The sequence below is a fragment of the Anopheles arabiensis genome, unplaced genomic scaffold (assembly GCF_016920715.1).
Source record: "Anopheles arabiensis isolate DONGOLA unplaced genomic scaffold, AaraD3 Autosomal_pericentromeric_contig0010, whole genome shotgun sequence".
Taxonomy (NCBI): Eukaryota; Metazoa; Arthropoda; class Insecta; order Diptera; family Culicidae; genus Anopheles; species Anopheles arabiensis.
In genome coordinates, this window is record NW_024412158.1 from 127,639 (window position 1) to 145,872 (window position 18,234).

An 18,234-nucleotide genomic window follows, 5' to 3' on the forward strand; every position below is an offset into this window, starting at 1 on the left:
GGCCTTGAAATTTGATGTTGAGTTTTGTTGCCATCTATTATCGTTGTTACGGCCATGTTTCATCCAAATGAAGCCATCTTGCACTATTTCAATGGCCTTGAAATTTGATGTTGAGTTTTGTTGCCATCTATTATCGTTGTTACGGCCATGTTTCATCCAAATGAAGCCATCTTGCACTATTTCAATGGCCTTGAAATTTGATGTTGAGTTTTGTTGCCATCTATTATCGTTGTTACGGCCATGTTTCATCCAAATGAAGCCATCTTGCACTATTTCAATGGCCTTGAAATTTGATGTTGAGTTTTGTTGCCATCTATTATCGTTGTTACGGCCATGTTTCATCCAAATGAAGCCATTTTGCACTATTTCAATGGCCTTGAAATTTGATGTTGAGTTTTGTTGCCATCTATTATCGTTGTTACGGCCATGTTTCATCCAAATGAAGCCATCTTGCACTATTTCAATGGCCTTGAAATTTGATGTTGAGATGTGTTGCCATCTATTATCGTTGTTACGGCCATGTTTCATCCAAATGAAGCCATCTTGCACTATTTGAATGGACTTAAAATTTGATGTTGAGTTTTGTTGCCATCTATTATCGTTGTTACGGCCATGTTTCATCCAAATGAAGCCATCTTGCACTATTTCAATGGCCTTGAAATTTGATGTTGAGTTTTGTTGCCATCTATTATCGTTGTTACGGCCATGTTTCATCCAAATGAAGCCATCTTGCACTATTTCAATGGCCTTGAAATTAGATGTTGAGATTTGTTGCCATCTATTATCGTTGTTACGGCCATGTTTCATCCAAATGAAGCCATCTTGCACTATTTCAATGGCCTTGAAATTTTATGTTGAGTTTTGTTGCCATCTATTATCGTTGTTACGGCCATGTTTCATCCAAATGAAGCCATCTTGCACTATTTCAATGGCCTTGAAATTTGATGTTGAGTTTTGTTGCCATCTATTATCGTTGTTACGGCCATGTTTCATCCAAATGAAGCCATCTTGCACTATTTCAATGGCCTTGAAATTAGATGTTGAGTTTGGTTGCCATCTATTATCGTTGTTACGGCCATGTTTCATCCAAATGAAGCCATCTTGCACTATTTCAATGGCCTTGAAATTTTATGTTGAGTTTTGTTGTCATCTTTTATCGTTGTTACGGCCATGTTTCATCCAAATGAAGCCATCTTGCACTATTTCAATGGCCTTGAAATTAGATGTTGAGTTTTGTTGCCATCTATTATCGTTGTTACGGCCATGTTTCATCCAAATGAAGCCATCTTGCACTATTTCAATGGCCTTGAAATTTGATGTTGAGTTTTGTTGCCATCTATTATCGTTGTTACGGCCATGTTTCATCCAAATGAAGCCATCTTGCACTATTTCAATGGCCTTGAAATTTGATGTTGAGTTTTGTTGCCATCTATTATCGTTGTTACGGCCATGTTTCATCCAAATGAAGCCATCTTGCACTATTTCAATGGCCTTGAAATTTGATGTTGAATTTTGTTGCCATCTATTATCGTTGTTACGGCCATGTTTCATCCAAATGAAGCCATCTTGCACTATTTGAATGGCCTTGAAATTTGATGTTGAGTTTTGTTGCCATCTATTATCGTTGTTACGGCCATGTTTCATCCAAATGAAGCCATCTTGCACTATTTCAATGGCCTTGAAATTTGATGTTGAGTTTTGTTGCCATCTATTATCGTTGTTACGGCCATGTTTCATCCAAATGAAGCCATCTTGCACTATTTCAATGGCCTTGAAATTAGATGTCGAGTTTTGTTGCCATCTATTATCGTTGTTACGACCATGTTTCATCCAAATGAAGCCATCTTACACTATTTGAATGGCCTTGAAATTAGATGTGAGTTTTGTTGCCATCTATTATCGTTGTTACGGCCATGTTTCATCCAAATGAAGCCATCTTGCACTATTTCAATGGCCTTGAAATTTGATGTTGAGTTTTGTTGCCATCTATTATCGTTGTTACGGCCATGTTTCATCCAAATGAAGCCATCTTGCACTATTTCAATGGCCTTGAAATTAGACGTTGAGTTTTGTTGCCATCTATTATCGTTGTTACGGCCATGTTTCATCCAAATGAAGCCATCTTGCACTATTTGAATGGCCTTGAAATTTGTTGTTGAGTTTTGTTGCCATCTATTATCGTTGTTACGGCCATGTTTCATCCAAATGAAGCCATCTTGCACTATTTCAATGGCCTTGAAATTTGATGTTGAGTTTTGTTGCCATCTATTATCGTTGTTACGGCCATGTTTCATCCAAATGAAGCCATCTTGCACTATTTCAATGGCCTTGAAATTAGATCGAGTTTTGTTGCCATCTATTATCGTTGTTACGGCCATGTTTCATCCAAATGAAGCCATCTTGCACTATTTGAATGGCCTTGAAATTTGATGTTGAATTTTGTTGCCATCTATTATCGTTGTTACGGCCATGTTTCATCCAAATGAAGCCATATTGCACTATTTGCATGGACTTAAAATTTGATGTTGAGTTTTGTTGCCATCTATTATCGTTGTTACGGCCATGTTTCATCCAAATGAAGCCATCTTGCACTATTTCAATGGCCTTGAAATTTGATGTTGAGTTTTGTTGCCATCTATTATCGTTGTTACGGCCATGTTTCATCCAAATGAAGCCATCTTGCACTATTTCAATGGCCTTGAAATTTGATGTTGAGTTTTGTTGCCATCTATTATCGTTGTTACGACCATGTTTCATCCAAATGAAGCCATCTTGCACTATTTGAATGGCCTTGAAATTTGATGTTGAGTTTTTTGCCATCTATTATCGTTGTTACGGCCATGTTTCATACAAATGAAGCCATTTTGCACTTATTCAATGGCCTTGAAATTTGATGTTGAGTTTTTTGCCATCTATTATCGTTGTTACGGCCATGTTTCATCCAAATGAAGCCATATTTCACTATTTGAAAGTCCTTGAAATTTGATGTTGAGTTTTTTTGCCATCTTTTATCGTTGTTAACGCCATGTTTCAACAACATGCCCGTCATGGGTTCAAGCCCCAAATTGATGTTGAGTTACGTTGCCACTATTATCCTGTTATGGCCATGTTTCATCCAAGCTCACTTCACTGCAGTGGGTACTTGGCAGGCCCTTGACCGACAGGGGTTGTTGTGCCAAAGCAAAAAAAATTATCGTTGTTACGGCCATGTTACATCCAAATGAAGCCATATTGCACTATTTGAATGGCCTTGAAATTTGATGTTGAATTTTGTTGCCATCTATTATCGTTGTTACGGTCATGTTTCATCCAAATGAAGGCATCTTTCACTATTCAATGGCCTTGAAATTTGATGTTGAGTTTGTTGCCATCTATTATCGTTGTTACGGCCATGTTTCATCCAAATGAAGCCATCTTGCACTATTTGAATGGCCTTGAAATTAGATGTTGAGTTTTTTTGCCATCTATTATCGTTGTTACGGCCATGTTTCATCCAAATGAAGCCATTTTGCACTATTTCAATGGCCTTGAAATTAGATGTTGAGTTTTGTTGCCATCTATTATCGTTGTTACGGCCATGTTTCATCCAAATGAAGCCATCTTGCACTATTTCAATGGCCTTGAAATTCGGTTTTGAGTTTTGTTGCCATCTATTATCGTTGTTACGGCCATGTTTCATCCAAATGAAGCCATCTTGCACTATTTCAATGGTCTTGAAATTTGATGTTGAGTTTTGTTGCCATCTATTATCGTTGTTACGGCCATGTTTCATCCAAATGAAGCCATCTTGCACTATTTCAATGGCCTTGAAATTTGATGTTGAGTTTTGTTGCCATCTATTATCGTTGTTACGGCCATGTTTCATCCAAATGAAGCCATCTTGCACTATTTCAATGGCCTTGAAATTTGATGTTGAGTTTTGTTGCCATCTATTATCGTTGTTATGGCCATGTTTCATCCAAATGAAGCCATCTTGCACTATTTCAATGGCCTTGAAATTTGATGTTGAGTTTTGTTGTCATCTATTATCGTTGTTACGGCCATGTTTCATCCAAATGAAGCCATCTTGCACTATTTGAATGGCCTTGAAATTTGATGTTGAGTTTTGTTGCCATCTATTATCGTTGTTACGGCCATGTTTCATCCAAATGGAGCCATCTTGCACTATTTCAATGGCCTTGAAATTTGATGTTGAGTTTTGTTGTCATCTATTATCGTTGTTGCGGCGATGTTTCATCCAAATGGAGCTATCTTGCACTATTTCAATGACCTTGAAATTTGATGTTGAGTGTTGTTGCCATCTATTATCGTTGTTACGGCCATGTTTCATCCAAATGAAGCCATCTTGCACTATTTGAATGGCCTTGAAATTTGATGTTAAGTTTTGTTTCCATCTATTATCGTTGTTACGGCCATGTTTCAGCCAAATGAAGCCATCTTGCACTATTTGAATGGCCTTGAAATTTGATGTTGAGTTTTGTTGTCATCTATTATCGTTGTTACGGCCATGTTTCATCCAAATGAAGCCATCTTGCACTATTTCAATGGCCTTGAAATTTGATGTTGAGTTTTGTTGTCATCTATTATCGTTGTTACGGCCATGTTTCATCGAAATGGAACCATCTTGCACTATTTCAATGGCCTTAAAATTTGATGTTGAGTTTTGTTGCCATCTATTATCGTTGTTACGGCCATGTTTCATCCAAATGAAGGCATCTTTCACTATTTGAATGGCCTTGAAATTTGATGTTGAGTTTTGTTGCCATCTATTATCGTTGTTACGGCCATGTTTCATCCAAATGAAGCCATCTTGCCCTATTTCAATGGCCTTGAAATTTGATGTTGAGTTTTGTTGCCATCTATTATCGTTGTTACGGCCATGTTTCATCCAAATGAAGCCATCTTGCACTATTTCAATGGCCTTGAAACTATGATGTTCAGTTTTGTTGTCATCTATTATCGTTGTTACGGCCATGTTTCATCCAAATGAAGCCATCTTGCACTATTTCAATGTCCTTGAAATTTGATGTTTAGTTTTGTTGCCATCTTTTATCGTTGTTACGGCCATGTTTCATCCAAATGAAGCCATCTTGCACTATTTCAATGGCCTTGAAATTTGATGTTGAGTTTTGTTGCCATCTATTATCGTTGTTACGGCCATGTTTCATCCAAATGAAGCCATCTTTCACTATTTGAATGGCCTTGAAATTTGATGTTGAGTTTTGTTGCCATCTATTATCGTTGTTACGGCCATGTTTCATCCAAATGAAGCCATCTTGCACTATTTCAATGGCCTTGAAATTTGATGTTGAGTTTTGTTGCCATCTATTATCGTTGTTACGGCCATGTTTCATCCAAATGAAGCCATCTTTCACTATTTGAATGGCCTTGAAATTTGATGTTGAGTTTTGTTGCCATCTATTATCGTTGTTACGGCCATGTTTCATCCAAATGAAGCCATCTTGCACTATTTCAATGGCCTTGAAATTTGATGTTGAGTTTTGTTGCCATCTATTATCGTTGTTACGGCCATGTTTCATCCAAATGAAGCCATCTTGCACTATTTCAATGGCCTTGAAATTTGATGTTGAGTTTTGTTGCCATCTATTATCGTTATTACGGCCATGTTTCATCCAAATGAAGCCATCTTGCACTATTTCAATGGCCTTGAAATTTGATGTTGAGTTTTGTTGCCATCTATTATCGTTGTTACGGCCATGTTTCATCCAAATGAAGCCATCTTGCACTATTTCAATGGCCTTGAAATTTGATGTTGAGTTTTGTTGCCATCTATTATCGTTCTAACGGCCATGTTTCATCCAAATGAAGCCATCTTGCACTATTTCAATGGCCTTGAAATTTGATGTTGAGTTTTGTTGCCATCTATTATCGTTGTTACGGCCATGTTTCATCCAAATGAAGCCATCTTGCACTATTTCAATGGGCTTGAAATTAGATGTTGAGTTTTGTTGCCATCTATTATCGTTGTTACGGCCATGTTTCATCCAAATGAAGCCATCTTGCACTATTTCAATGGCCTTGAAATTTGATGTTGAGTTTTGTTGCCATCTATTATCGTTGTTACGGCCATGTTTCATCCAAATGAAGCCATCTTGCACTATTTCAATGGCCTTGAAATTTGATGTTGAGTTTTGTTGCCATCTATTATCGTTGTTACGGCCATGTTTCATCCCAATGGAGCCATCTTGCACTATTTCAATGGCCTTGAAATTTGATGTTGAGTTTTGTTGCCATCTATTATCGTTGTTACGGCCATGTTTCATCCAAATGAAGCCATCTTGCACTATTTCAATGGCCTTGAAATTTGATGTTGAGTTTTGTTGCCATCTATTATCGTTGTTACGGCCATGTTTCATCCAAATGAAGCCATCTTGCACTATTTCAATGGCCTTGAAATTTGATGTTGAGTTTTGTTGTCATCTATTATCGTTGTTACGGCCATGTTTCATCCAAATGAAGCCATCTTGCACTATTTCAATGGCCTTGAAATTTGATGTTGAGTTTTGTTGCCATCTATTATCGTTGTTACGGCCATGTTTCATCCAAATGAAGCCATCTTGCACTATTTCAATGGCCTTGAAATTTGATGTTGAGTTTTGTTGCCATCTATTATCGTTGTTTCGGCCATGTTTCATCCAAATGAAGCCATCTTGCACTATTTCAATGGCCTTGAAATTTGATGTTGAGTTTTGTTGCCATCTATTATCGTTGTTACGGCCATGTTTCATCCAAATGAAGCCATCTTGCACTATTTCAATGGCCTTGAAATTTGATGTGGAGTTTTGTTGCCATCTATTATCGTTGTTACGGCCATGTTTCATCCAAATGAAGCCATCTTGCACTATTTGAATGGCCTTGAATCTAGATGTTTAGTTTTGTTGCCATCTATTATCGTTGTTACGGCCATGTTTCATCCAAATGAAGCCATCTTGCACTATTTCAATGGCCTTGAAATTTGATGTTGAGTTTTGTTGCCATCTATTATCGTTGTTACGGCCATGTTTCATCCAAATGAAGCCATCTTGCACTATTTCAATGGCCTTGAAATTTGATGTTGAGTTTTGTTGTCATCTATTATCGTTGTTACGGCCATGTTTCATCCAAATGAAGCCATCTTGCACTATTTCAATGGCCTTGAAATTTGATGTTGAGTTTTGTTGCCATCTATTATCGTTGTTACGGCCATGTTTCATCCAAATGAAGCCATCTTGCACTATTTCAATGGCCTTGAAATTTGATGTTGAGTTTTGTTGCCATCTATTATCGTTGTTACGGCCATGTATCATCCAAATGAAGCCATCTTGCACTATTTCAATGGCCTTGAAATTTGATGTTGAGTTTTGTTGCCATCTATTATCGTTGTTACGGCCATGTTTCATCCAAATGAAGCCATCTTGCACTATTTCAATGGCCTTGAATCTAGATGTTTAGTTTTGTTGCCATCTATTATCGTTGTTACGGCCATGTTTCATCCAAATGAAGCCATCTTGCACTATTTGAATGGCCTTGAAATTTGATGTTGAGTTTTGTTGCCATCTATTATCGTTGTTACGGCCATGTTTCATCCAAATGAAGGCATCTTGCACTATTTCAATGGGCTTGAAATTAGATGTTGAGTTTTGTTGCCATCTATTATCGTTGTTACGGCCATGTTTCATCCAAATCGAGCCATCTTGCACTATTTCAATGGCCTTGAAATTTGATGTTGAGTTTTGTTGCCATCTATTATCGTTGTTACGGCCATGTTGGAATCTCGCGTTCCAACTACCTGTCATAAACGGGACGTTTTAAAACGAGCGACCAGTACACGAACAAGGCACGAAGCGTAACAGCGTTAAAAAGGGCCGCAAGATAGGAACGGGCCCTTTTCTAAACCAATCGCGGAAAAACGGACAAATTTTTTGGCGCGTAATAAGAAAATAAATCGTTATTGGCAAGAGATTTCATCCGCTTTGGTTTTAGTTCCCAACAGCCATGTATCATCCAAATGAAGCCATCTTGCACTAATTCAATGGCCTTGAAATTTGATGTTGAGTTTTGTTGTCATCTATTATCGTTGTTACGGCCATGTTTCATCCAAATGGAGCCATCTTGTACTTTTTCAATGGCCTTGAAATTTGATGTTGAGTTTTGTTGTCATCTATTATCGTTGTTACGGCCATGTTTCATTCAAATGAAGCCATCTTGCACTATTTCAATGGGCTTGAAATTAGATCCTGAGTTTTTTGCCATCTATTATCGTTGTTACGGCCATGTTTCATTCAAATGAAGCCATCTTGCACTATTTCAATGGCCTTGAAATTTGATGTTGAGTTTTGTTGCCATCTATTATCGTTGTTACGGCCATGTTTCATCCAAATGAAGCCATCTTGCACTATTTCAATGGCCTTGAATCTAGATGTTTAGTTTTGTTGTCATCTATTATCGTTGTTACGGCCATGTTTCATCCAAATGAAGCCATCTTGCACTATTTCAATGGCCTTGAAATTAGATGTTGAGTTTTGTTGCCATCTATTATCGTTGTTACGGCCATGTTTCATCCAAATCGAGCCATCTTGCACTATTTCAATGGCCTTGAAATTTGATGTTGAGTTTTGTTGCCATCTATTATCGTTGTTACGGCCATGTTTCATCCAAATCGAGCCATCTTGCACTATTTCAATGGCCTTGAAATTTGATGTTGAGTTTTGTTGCCATCTATTATCGTTGTTACGGCCATGTTGGAATCTCGCGTTCCAACTACCTGTCATAAACGGGACGTTTTAAAACGAGCGACCAGTACACGAACAAGGCACGAAGCGTAACAGGAAAAAAGCGTTAAAAAGGGCCGCAAGATAGGAACGGGCCCTTTTCTAAACCAATCGCGGAAAAACGGACAAATTTTTTGGCGCGTAATAAGAAAATAAATCGTTATTGGCAAGAGATTTCATCCGCTTTGGTTTTAGTTCCCAACATTCCAAAAATTTGGTTCGATAAATCCAAATACATTTTGGTTCGATAAATCCAAAATAAACGATTTCGTGTACGGCATTCCTCGTTCGTCGTGTAGTTTCGCGAGTCGGAAAAATAAATCACGCGCGGTGTGTGTCGAAGTGCCTGTGACCAAAAAGTGCAATGGAGCAGCAGCAATTGCGTGGTATGCCAAGGGCAGAGCCGGCTACCGCAGGGACTGTCCAAGGGACAGAACGTGTCAACGTGTACACTAGCCCCCGCGGAGCATCGTCCACCCCAGGAGCATTGCGCGAGACTCTCTCCCCGTCGGAAGGTTCCACTGTGGAATATGTGTACGAGTGGGCAGCAAGTAAGGCGGAAAAATTGCAGCAGTACCAGCCAACCTCGTTCGAAGATGACGCCCGGAGGCGCGTTCCTCAAGAAGGAAGTAAGACCCCTCAACAAGGAGCGTCGAGTAAGACAGGTGAGGCAAGTGGTAACGGTCCGGCAAATCCAGATCGCGACGAGGAAGAGACGCTGTCAGCGTCTGAAAGTGCACGATGGGAAAGTGAGGAGCGGCACAGACGGCGTATTGTGCTTGAACGCGAGCTGCTAAAGCTCGATATTGCGGAAGCGCAAACTGGCGAGACCGCCATCGCGCATCCCCCGAACACTTTTGGACGAAAAGAGAAAGAGTTTCAAGAGTGGGTCCGCGACATGGAGAATTCCATGCGCCAGCCCGTTCGCGACAAGGATGGCCGTTCGCGGGGTCAACATCCTGTGGTTCAACACCCCGACGCGAGAATCACACGCACACTAAATCCTCACACGATACAATATGGCCACGGCATGTACACAACACAACAGGATGCAGCGTACGCGACACACATGCACCATGCAGGATACGCGACGCATCCGCGAGACGTTGCATCGTTTGGGTACGAGACACAACCGAACGTGACACAGTACGGGTACACTACACATCAAGCGTACGCGAACCGCCCGGAAAATTCACAGCACTTTGGGAATACGGAGCACTTGGGACACACAACACTGCACAACACACGGCCGCAGATACACGGCACTTTCTTGAGCCAGAGCCAGATCGCAGCACGCCAACCTGTACCTCGAGATTTGCCAACCTTCTCTGGGAATGTGGATGATTGGGCGGTATTTATCACCGCGTATGAACGCACTACCGCTGCTTGTGGCTATACGGATGACGAGAACGTGACCCGGCTGCAACACGCGTTAAACGGGCCCGCGTTGGAGGCGGTTGGGCACCTCTTATCTTTCCCGGACGGGTTGAACGAAGCGATCGAGACCCTCAAGTCTCGCTATGGAAGGCCCGACTTGATAGTTGAGTCCGTTATACGGAAAATAAGGTGTATGGCCGCTCCTAAGATAAACGATTTGCCCAGCTTGGTGGAGTTTGGGTTCGCTGTGAAACGTTTGCTCGGAGCAGTTAAGGTGTCGGGGCTGCGTGCCTATATGTACGACGTCACGTTGCTGAAGGAACTTGTGAAGAAGCTGCCACCGGTCATCTGTATCGATTGGGCGAGGACCACAAGAAGGATGCGTGAGGTAACGTTGATGGAGTTTGGACGGTGGATTGGTGAGCTGGCGAGCGATTTGTGTCGTGTCATTGATATGACGCCCGTCCTTGGGGGACACGATGCGGCACCTCGACATCCTGACCCGCTCCCAAAACGACAGCAGTTCCAACCACAACCGTTCCAGAATCGTCGAAATCCGCCTGAGCGGTTCCAGTCCTCTCGACCGACCCAGATGGAATCGAACGGCACGGGGCGAGCACATCCGGCCTACTGCAACGCGACGGTCCTGCAAGAGAAGAAAGTTAGTGACCCGACGCCAGAGATCGACATACCTGTGTCGATGCCAGCCTGCTTCGTCTGCGGTGAGAGTTGCGGATCGCTGTCACAGTGCGAGAAATTCCTGGGAACTACCGTAGCTGCAAGGAGAGCATTTGTGAACGAGCGAAGGATGTGCAGGAAATGCCTCGGTTACCACGCTGGCAAATGCCGTGCTCCACCGTGTGGAATAGATGGATGCGGCGTTCAACACCATGAGCTGCTGCACGCTGAAGACACTACTTCACTCCACTCCAGCAGCTACGAGCGACAACGAAGTGGGCTGACAGGTAACGTCCAGGGGTCTAGTGCTAATATTCTAACCCATACAGGAATGGCTGACGGGGTGATCCTTAAGTACGTGCCAGTGTCCCTACATGGACCCGCTGGGCGCGTAGATACATACGCATTCCTGGACGATGGGTCTACGTCCACGTTCATGGATCATGGGTTGCTGGCAGAACTAGGCGTATCCGGAACACCGCATCCGTTATGCCTTCAATGGACCGGAAACGTACAAAGAGAAGAGAAACATTCGATGAGGTTATCTGTTCGTATATCCGCCTACAACGAACCACACAAGATACACGAATTGTCGGAGGTACATACCGTCAACAATCTAGCGCTGCCTACACAATCCGTGGATGTGACCCGTCTAGCTGCAAAATATACTCACTTCAGGGGCCTTCCATTGGGCTCCTACGTAAACGCTATGCCTCGCGTTCTAATAGGAGTAAATAACTGCAGTCTGAGCAAATCATTGAAGTGCGTGGAAGGCAAATGCGACGAGCCCGTCGCGAGCAAGACCCGTTTGGGATGGGTCGTTTACGGTCCGTGTTCGAGCGTAATACCCGCTCTCGACCGTGGTTTATTCCACATTTGCGCCTGTGATGGTACACCGGATGATCAACTTTCCACTGTCGTGAAGGAGTTTTTCAACCTGGAGTCGATCGGCATTTGTAAACCCACCAACACCATGCAGTCGAAGGACAACGAGCGAGCTCTTGCTATACTGGAGCGAGAAACCAAGCTCAAGGGCGGCCGCTACGAAACTGGACTCTTATGGCGTTATGATGATCCCGACCTACCCTGTAACAAGGCTGCGGCGATGAAACGGTATGTATGCCTAAAACAAAAATTAAGTAAAGATCCCGTTCTAGCTGAAGCCGTGCAGGCCAAGATGGAGGAGTACTTAGCTAAAGGCTACATCAGAAAGCTCGCTGACACCGTTTCGATCGCGCGCCAGAAGAACGATGGTACCTCCCCATATTTCCGGTAACCAACCCCAACAAGCCGGGGAAAATTCGCATGGTCTTCGATGCAGCGGCTAAGGTAGACGGGGTAAGCCTGAACTCTCGTCTGCTTCCCGGTCCGGATATGCTTGCCGGACTGTTAGCGGTGCTGCTGAAATTCAGAGAGAATCGTGTAGCTATTGCTGGAGATATACGAGAGATGTTCCATCAATGATCCTTTGGGACAGTGGACGTCCCGGCACCGGACCGGCAACTTACGTCGTGACCGTAATGACTTTCGGCGCAGCGTGCTCCCCCAGTAGCGCTCAATATGTTAAGAACTTGAACGCGGACAGGTTTTCAGATGCATTTCCAAGAGCAGCAGAATGCATTAAGCATGAACATTATGTCGACGATATGCTCGCAAGTGTCGAGACCCAGGAGGAAGCCAAGGAATTGGCCGATGCAGTCCGGTATATTCACGCCTTTGGCGGGTTTGAAATCAGGAACTGGATTTCGAACTCTCGCGAGGTAGTCCGACACCTGGAGGGAGATTTAGAAGAAGAAGAAAACGTCAACATGAGTCATAAGCTGCCAAATGAGAAGGTATTGGGAATGTGGTGGAACACATCAGCCGACACGTTCACCTTTCGGCTAACACCGAAACATGACGAGGAGCTTCTGTCTGGGAGAAAGGCGGCGACCAAACGTGAAATGTTAAGAACGCTAATGAGCATCTACGACCCATTGGGATTGCTCGGTAACTTCCTAATGTATCTTAAGTCATTATTACAAGAAGTCTGGCGTGAGGGTATTGGTTGGGACCAAAAGCTGAGCGAGCGGACCACGGAAAAATGGGTGAGATGGTTGCGGGTGCTTCCAGAAGTCGAAAACGTGGCCGTTCCCCGTTGCTATCGACTTATAACTTCTGCAAGTGCCAATGTACAGCTTCACGTTTTCTGTGATGCAAGCGAGAACGGTATGGCCGCGCTCGGATACTTTCGGTTTGAAGAAGGAGAAAATATCGAGTGTACCCTGATAGCGTCGAAAACGCGCGTAGCGCCGCTTAAGTTTATATCTATTCCTAGGCTGGAGCTACAAGCCGCAGTCATTGGGGCAAGGCTGGCCAGTACTATCGCAAGAGATCATCGGCTGGAGATCAAACGAACTATCTTCTGGACTGACTCAAGGAATGTATTAAGCTGGCTCCAATTCGATCATAGACGATATAACCAATTTGTGGCATTTCAAGGACGAACAATGACGAATAATGACCTTAGCATTTATTACCAAAACGTTCATGGACTACGCACTAAACTTGAGGATGTGTACATTGCTTCTAGTGAGCTTGATCATGATATTATTGTTCTCACAGAAACATGGCTTGATGATACCATACTTTCGCAGCAAGTAATCTGTGACAAATACGCTATCTATAGAAGCGATAGAAATGCTAATAACAGTGCCAGACAGATAGGTGGTGGTGTCCTGATTGCTGTTTCCAAACGTCTCAAATGCCTTCCTGTGCACACCAATATAACGAGTATCGAACACTGCTGGGTTAAAATCCTGTTGCCTTCAAGTAAAATATTTGTCGGTGTAAGTTACATCCCTCCTGACCTTAGTACAAATACTGCAACTATGACTGCTCTCGACGAGGCTCTTGATAGTGTGAGTGTTTCTATGAACGACAACGATACGATGTGTCTGTTGGGTGACTTCAACCAACCAATGATCTCCTGGCGTGCTATCGATAGGCACTATGAACCCGCGTCATCCATGCCTGGTCAAAATCGCTTTTGGATTTGATAAATTATCATTGCTTAAAACAAATCAGTGGCATAGTAAATGACCTAGGAAGGCAATTGGATCTTGTGTTTGTTTCAAATGATCTTGAAGATAGCGTGCCTGTGCAGTCAGTCTATGTCTCCCTTGTCGCGATTGTTCCGGTTGATAACCACCATCCACCATTGGAAATCAAGCTGCAGTTTTCCCACACTAGTTCAGACGATAATTCCGGCATAGTCTTGCCTGGTGCTGTATCTGCTTATAATTTTGCCAGAGCTGATTTTGTTAGCATAAAGCAAGCATTGAGGGACACTGATTGGACTGGACTTCGAAACATGGATGTAGAAGCTGCTTCTGAATACCTTACGTCAGCAGTGTCAGACATTATTGAGCAATTCGTACCTAAACGAATATTTACAAATTCTCAACCATGGTGCACTAGATACCTTAAAAGGTTAGAAAGAATGCGTCGTTCTGCGTATCGTATATTCAGTCGTACACGCAATGAAGCCGATAGAAGCAATTTCCTGGAGGCTGCAAGAATCTTCAAGTTTCATAACCGAAAATTGTATGCTAATTACATTCGCCGTGTCCAGATATCCATTCGGGCATGTCCAAAATCATTTTGGAACTTTATGGACCGTAAGATGAAACGTACTTCCCTCCCATCATGCATGACACTTGATGGTCGATTGTTTACTGACACGCGAGAAATATGTAATGGTTTTGCTGAGCTGTTTGCGCGTAGCTGCACGAGCTTTCCCGAACAAAACCAGAAGGTAGAGGAAGCGTTACGTTTCGTGGCACAAGACTCCGTAGACATTTCATTGCCATCTTTTACTATCGATGATGTTCGTTCAATGGCTTCAAAGCTGAAAGCTGAAAAGGCGACAGAACTTCCTTCTCAAATTATCGAGCTATTTCGATGCTATGTGCTCCCAGTAAGCTGTTCGAATTATTAGTCCATAAACATATAATGCATGGTGCTATTAACATATTTACACCTTTGCAACATGGCTTCCTACCTGGACGCTACACCGTCACAAACCTAGTGCAGTTCTTGCATTTTACTTACAAGCAGCTAGACAAAGGGTTCCAAGTAGATACTGTTTACACTGATTTTCACTCTGCTTTCGATAGCGTCAATATCCATACCTTGACTAGCAAACTTTTAAAACTTGGTTTTCATATCAGCATAGTTAGGTGGCTGAATTCGTATCTGTCGCGTCGTTCAGTACGTATTAAGATTGGAGATTGCATCTCTAGTGAATTTAGCAGGGTCTCTGGTGTTCCTCAAGGCAGCATTTTAGGGCCTCTATTATTTAATCTCTTTATTAATGACATTGTTTACGCTATACCTGACTGCCCGGTGCTACTGTACGCAGATGACCTTAAAATGTACTTTCCTGTGCGTAGTTCTATTGACTGTCTCCGATTACAAGGCTTTCTTTCTGTTTTTAACCTTTGGTGTTCCTTAAACTGTTTGTCACTCAATGTTAGTAGTGCTCGGTCATTTCGTTTACTCGTGCGAGAACTCCATTATGTTTTAATTATATTCTTTCTGACACTTTATTGCCTCGATCTGAAACTGTTAGGGACTTAGGCATTATATTAGACACGAAACTTGTTTTAGACAAACAATTTGACGACGTAATTGCTAGGGCTAACAGGACTCTTGGACACATAATTAGAAGTAGCAAAATGTTTCATGACCCTCTCTGTTTAAAATCACTTTACTGTTGCCTTGTTCGTCCTTTGATTGAGTACGCTTCAGTTGCTTGGTTTCCGGAGCAAGTCACTAGAATTGAGAGGCTTGAGAGGATCCAGCGAAAATTTACCCGGGTAGCTATTAAGCGGCTTCCGTGGAGACATAACGACGTGCTACCAGCTTATCATACGAGGTGTCAGTTGTTAGGGCTTGAAACTTTGGAAAAGAGAAGAATGGTTGCCCAAGGAATTTTTATGTTCAAACTATTAACTGGAAGAATCGATGCACCTCTATTGCTAAGTCATGTAAATTTGTATGTCCCTACTAGACCTTTAAGAACTCGACAATTTTTAATAACTGACTTTCGTTATCGTCTTTTCTGTGCTAGGGATCCGTTGTTATTAATGTCCAAGAATTTTAATTTATTTTCAAATTTTGTAGACCTGTCCTTTAGTGTACCGAAATGTACTAGCGTCATTCGAGATTGCATTACGTCTAATTTTAGGAACACATAGTTTATAAGACATTAGTTTTAATTGTGTATGTAGGCCATGGAGGCTCGATACTCTATAATAAATAAATAAATTTCGAGTAGGAGAACTCCTGGAGGCCACTAACGTAGAACAGTGGCGTTGGATACCGACCAAGCAGAACGTCGCCGATGAAGGCACAAAATGGTCGACGAGGCCAGATCTATCGGCGCAAGGACGGTGGTTTCGCGGACCCTCCTTTCTTTGGGGGCCGGAAAGTGCCTGGCCAGATCATGACGGCACACAGAAAGACACTGCAGAGGAGCTTCGGAAAAGTATTCACCTCCATCAGGTGGTGGAGCCACTGGTACGGTTGGAACGGTTCTCTAGATGGAACCGAGTGCTCCGAGCCACGGCGTACGTGACGCGCTTTGTATCAAATGCGCGTGGCTCGGTGAAAAAAGAACCGAAAGTGATTGGCCCGCTAACACAAGATGAACTCAGGAGAGCGGAATGCATTCTCATCCGCATAATCCAACAAAACGCATTTCATCGCGAGATCAACAGTCTGCAGAAAGGAAGCATGGAGAAACATTCCTGGAAGAAAGGAATCGAGAAAAGTAGCATCATTTATAAGCTATCCCCTATTCTGGACCATGATGGGATCCTCAGAGTGGGGGACGTTTGACGGAGTGTGTAGGGATCAATGTGCACTTACGCAACCCTATAATTTTGCCACGGAAAGAATACGGCACAGACCTCATCATGCAGGAGTACCATGCGAGGTACAAACACGTCCATCACGGTACAGCTCTGAGCGCGTTGAGAATGAGGTTTTACATTCCCAAGCTGCTAGGGGAATTTCGACGCATCAGGAGAAGTTGCCAAAAATGCAAGGTGGACAACGTGCTTCCGGAACCACCTCTGATGGGTAATGTACCGTTTCAACGTGTTGCTATTGGTCAGCGTGCTTTTTCGTTCGCAGGAATTTATTACTTCGGCCCCTTTCTAGTAGCCATCGGACGGAGGGTAGAGAAGCGGTGGGGTGTTATATTTACCTGCCTTACAAGCCGAGCAGTCCATTTGGAGGTAGCGGCATCGCTGAACACAGCGTCATGCATCCTGGCAGTCCGGCGTTTCATCGCTAGACGTGGGACGCCGCTCGAGATGACCAGCGATAGAGGCACTAACTTCGTTGGTGCTGCGAGGGAGCTGGACGAAGCTATACAGAGGATTGACCACGACGCTCTTATGACAGCCTTTTGCGGACCGCAAATGAAGTGGACGTTCAACCCCGGCGCTCCACACTTCGGCGGTTGCTGGGAGCGTTTAGTCCGCTCGGTGAAGACGGTGCTGAACCAGTTCGTTTTCCCTAGACGACCGACGGATGAAATCCTGATGTCAACCTTCGCCGAGATCGAGTTTATCCTGAACTCGAGGCCTCTCACCTACGTACCCCTGGATGACGAGACGACGGAGCCGATAACGCCAAACCTCCTGCTGCTAGGGAGCCCGGATGGGAGTAAGCCCCGGCCATACTTTGCGACAGTCCCGCGGCGGTGAAATCGACCTGGAAGATGGCACAATACGCAGCAGATTTATTCTGGAAAAAGTGGGTTACAGAATATTTACCAACACTCACCCGGCGAACCAAGTGGTTTCAACCTGTACAGCCGCTAGAAGTGGGAGATTTAGTGATCATCGCAGACAATAACTTACCTAGGAACTGCTGGCCAAAGGGCCGCGTTGTATCGACGGTTTTAGCTAAAGACGGACAGGTTAGGCAAGCTACGGTGCAAACAGTGAACAGCACATACATACGACCAGCGCATAAATTGGCCAAGCTAGATGTAGGCATGAAAAATAACAACCAGAGGGAGCAAGGAATATGCACGGAAACCAATTGAAATTATATACCCAAGCACGAGGCCGCACTAGAGAGGAAACGAAACGTAAACAAATGCACGCGTTTTATGACAGGTCGAGCAAGGAAGTGAAGCCACAGCTAAAATGACGCGAGGTGATTAAAGGCAGATAAGCTGTGGTACACTTGGGGGACAATGTTGGAATCTCGCGTTCCAACTACCTGTCATAAACGGGACGTTTTAAAACGAGCGACCAGTACACGAACAAGGCACGAAGCGTAACAGGAAAAAAGCGTTAAAAAGGGCCGCAAGATAGGAACGGGCCCTTTTCTAAACCAATCGCGGAAA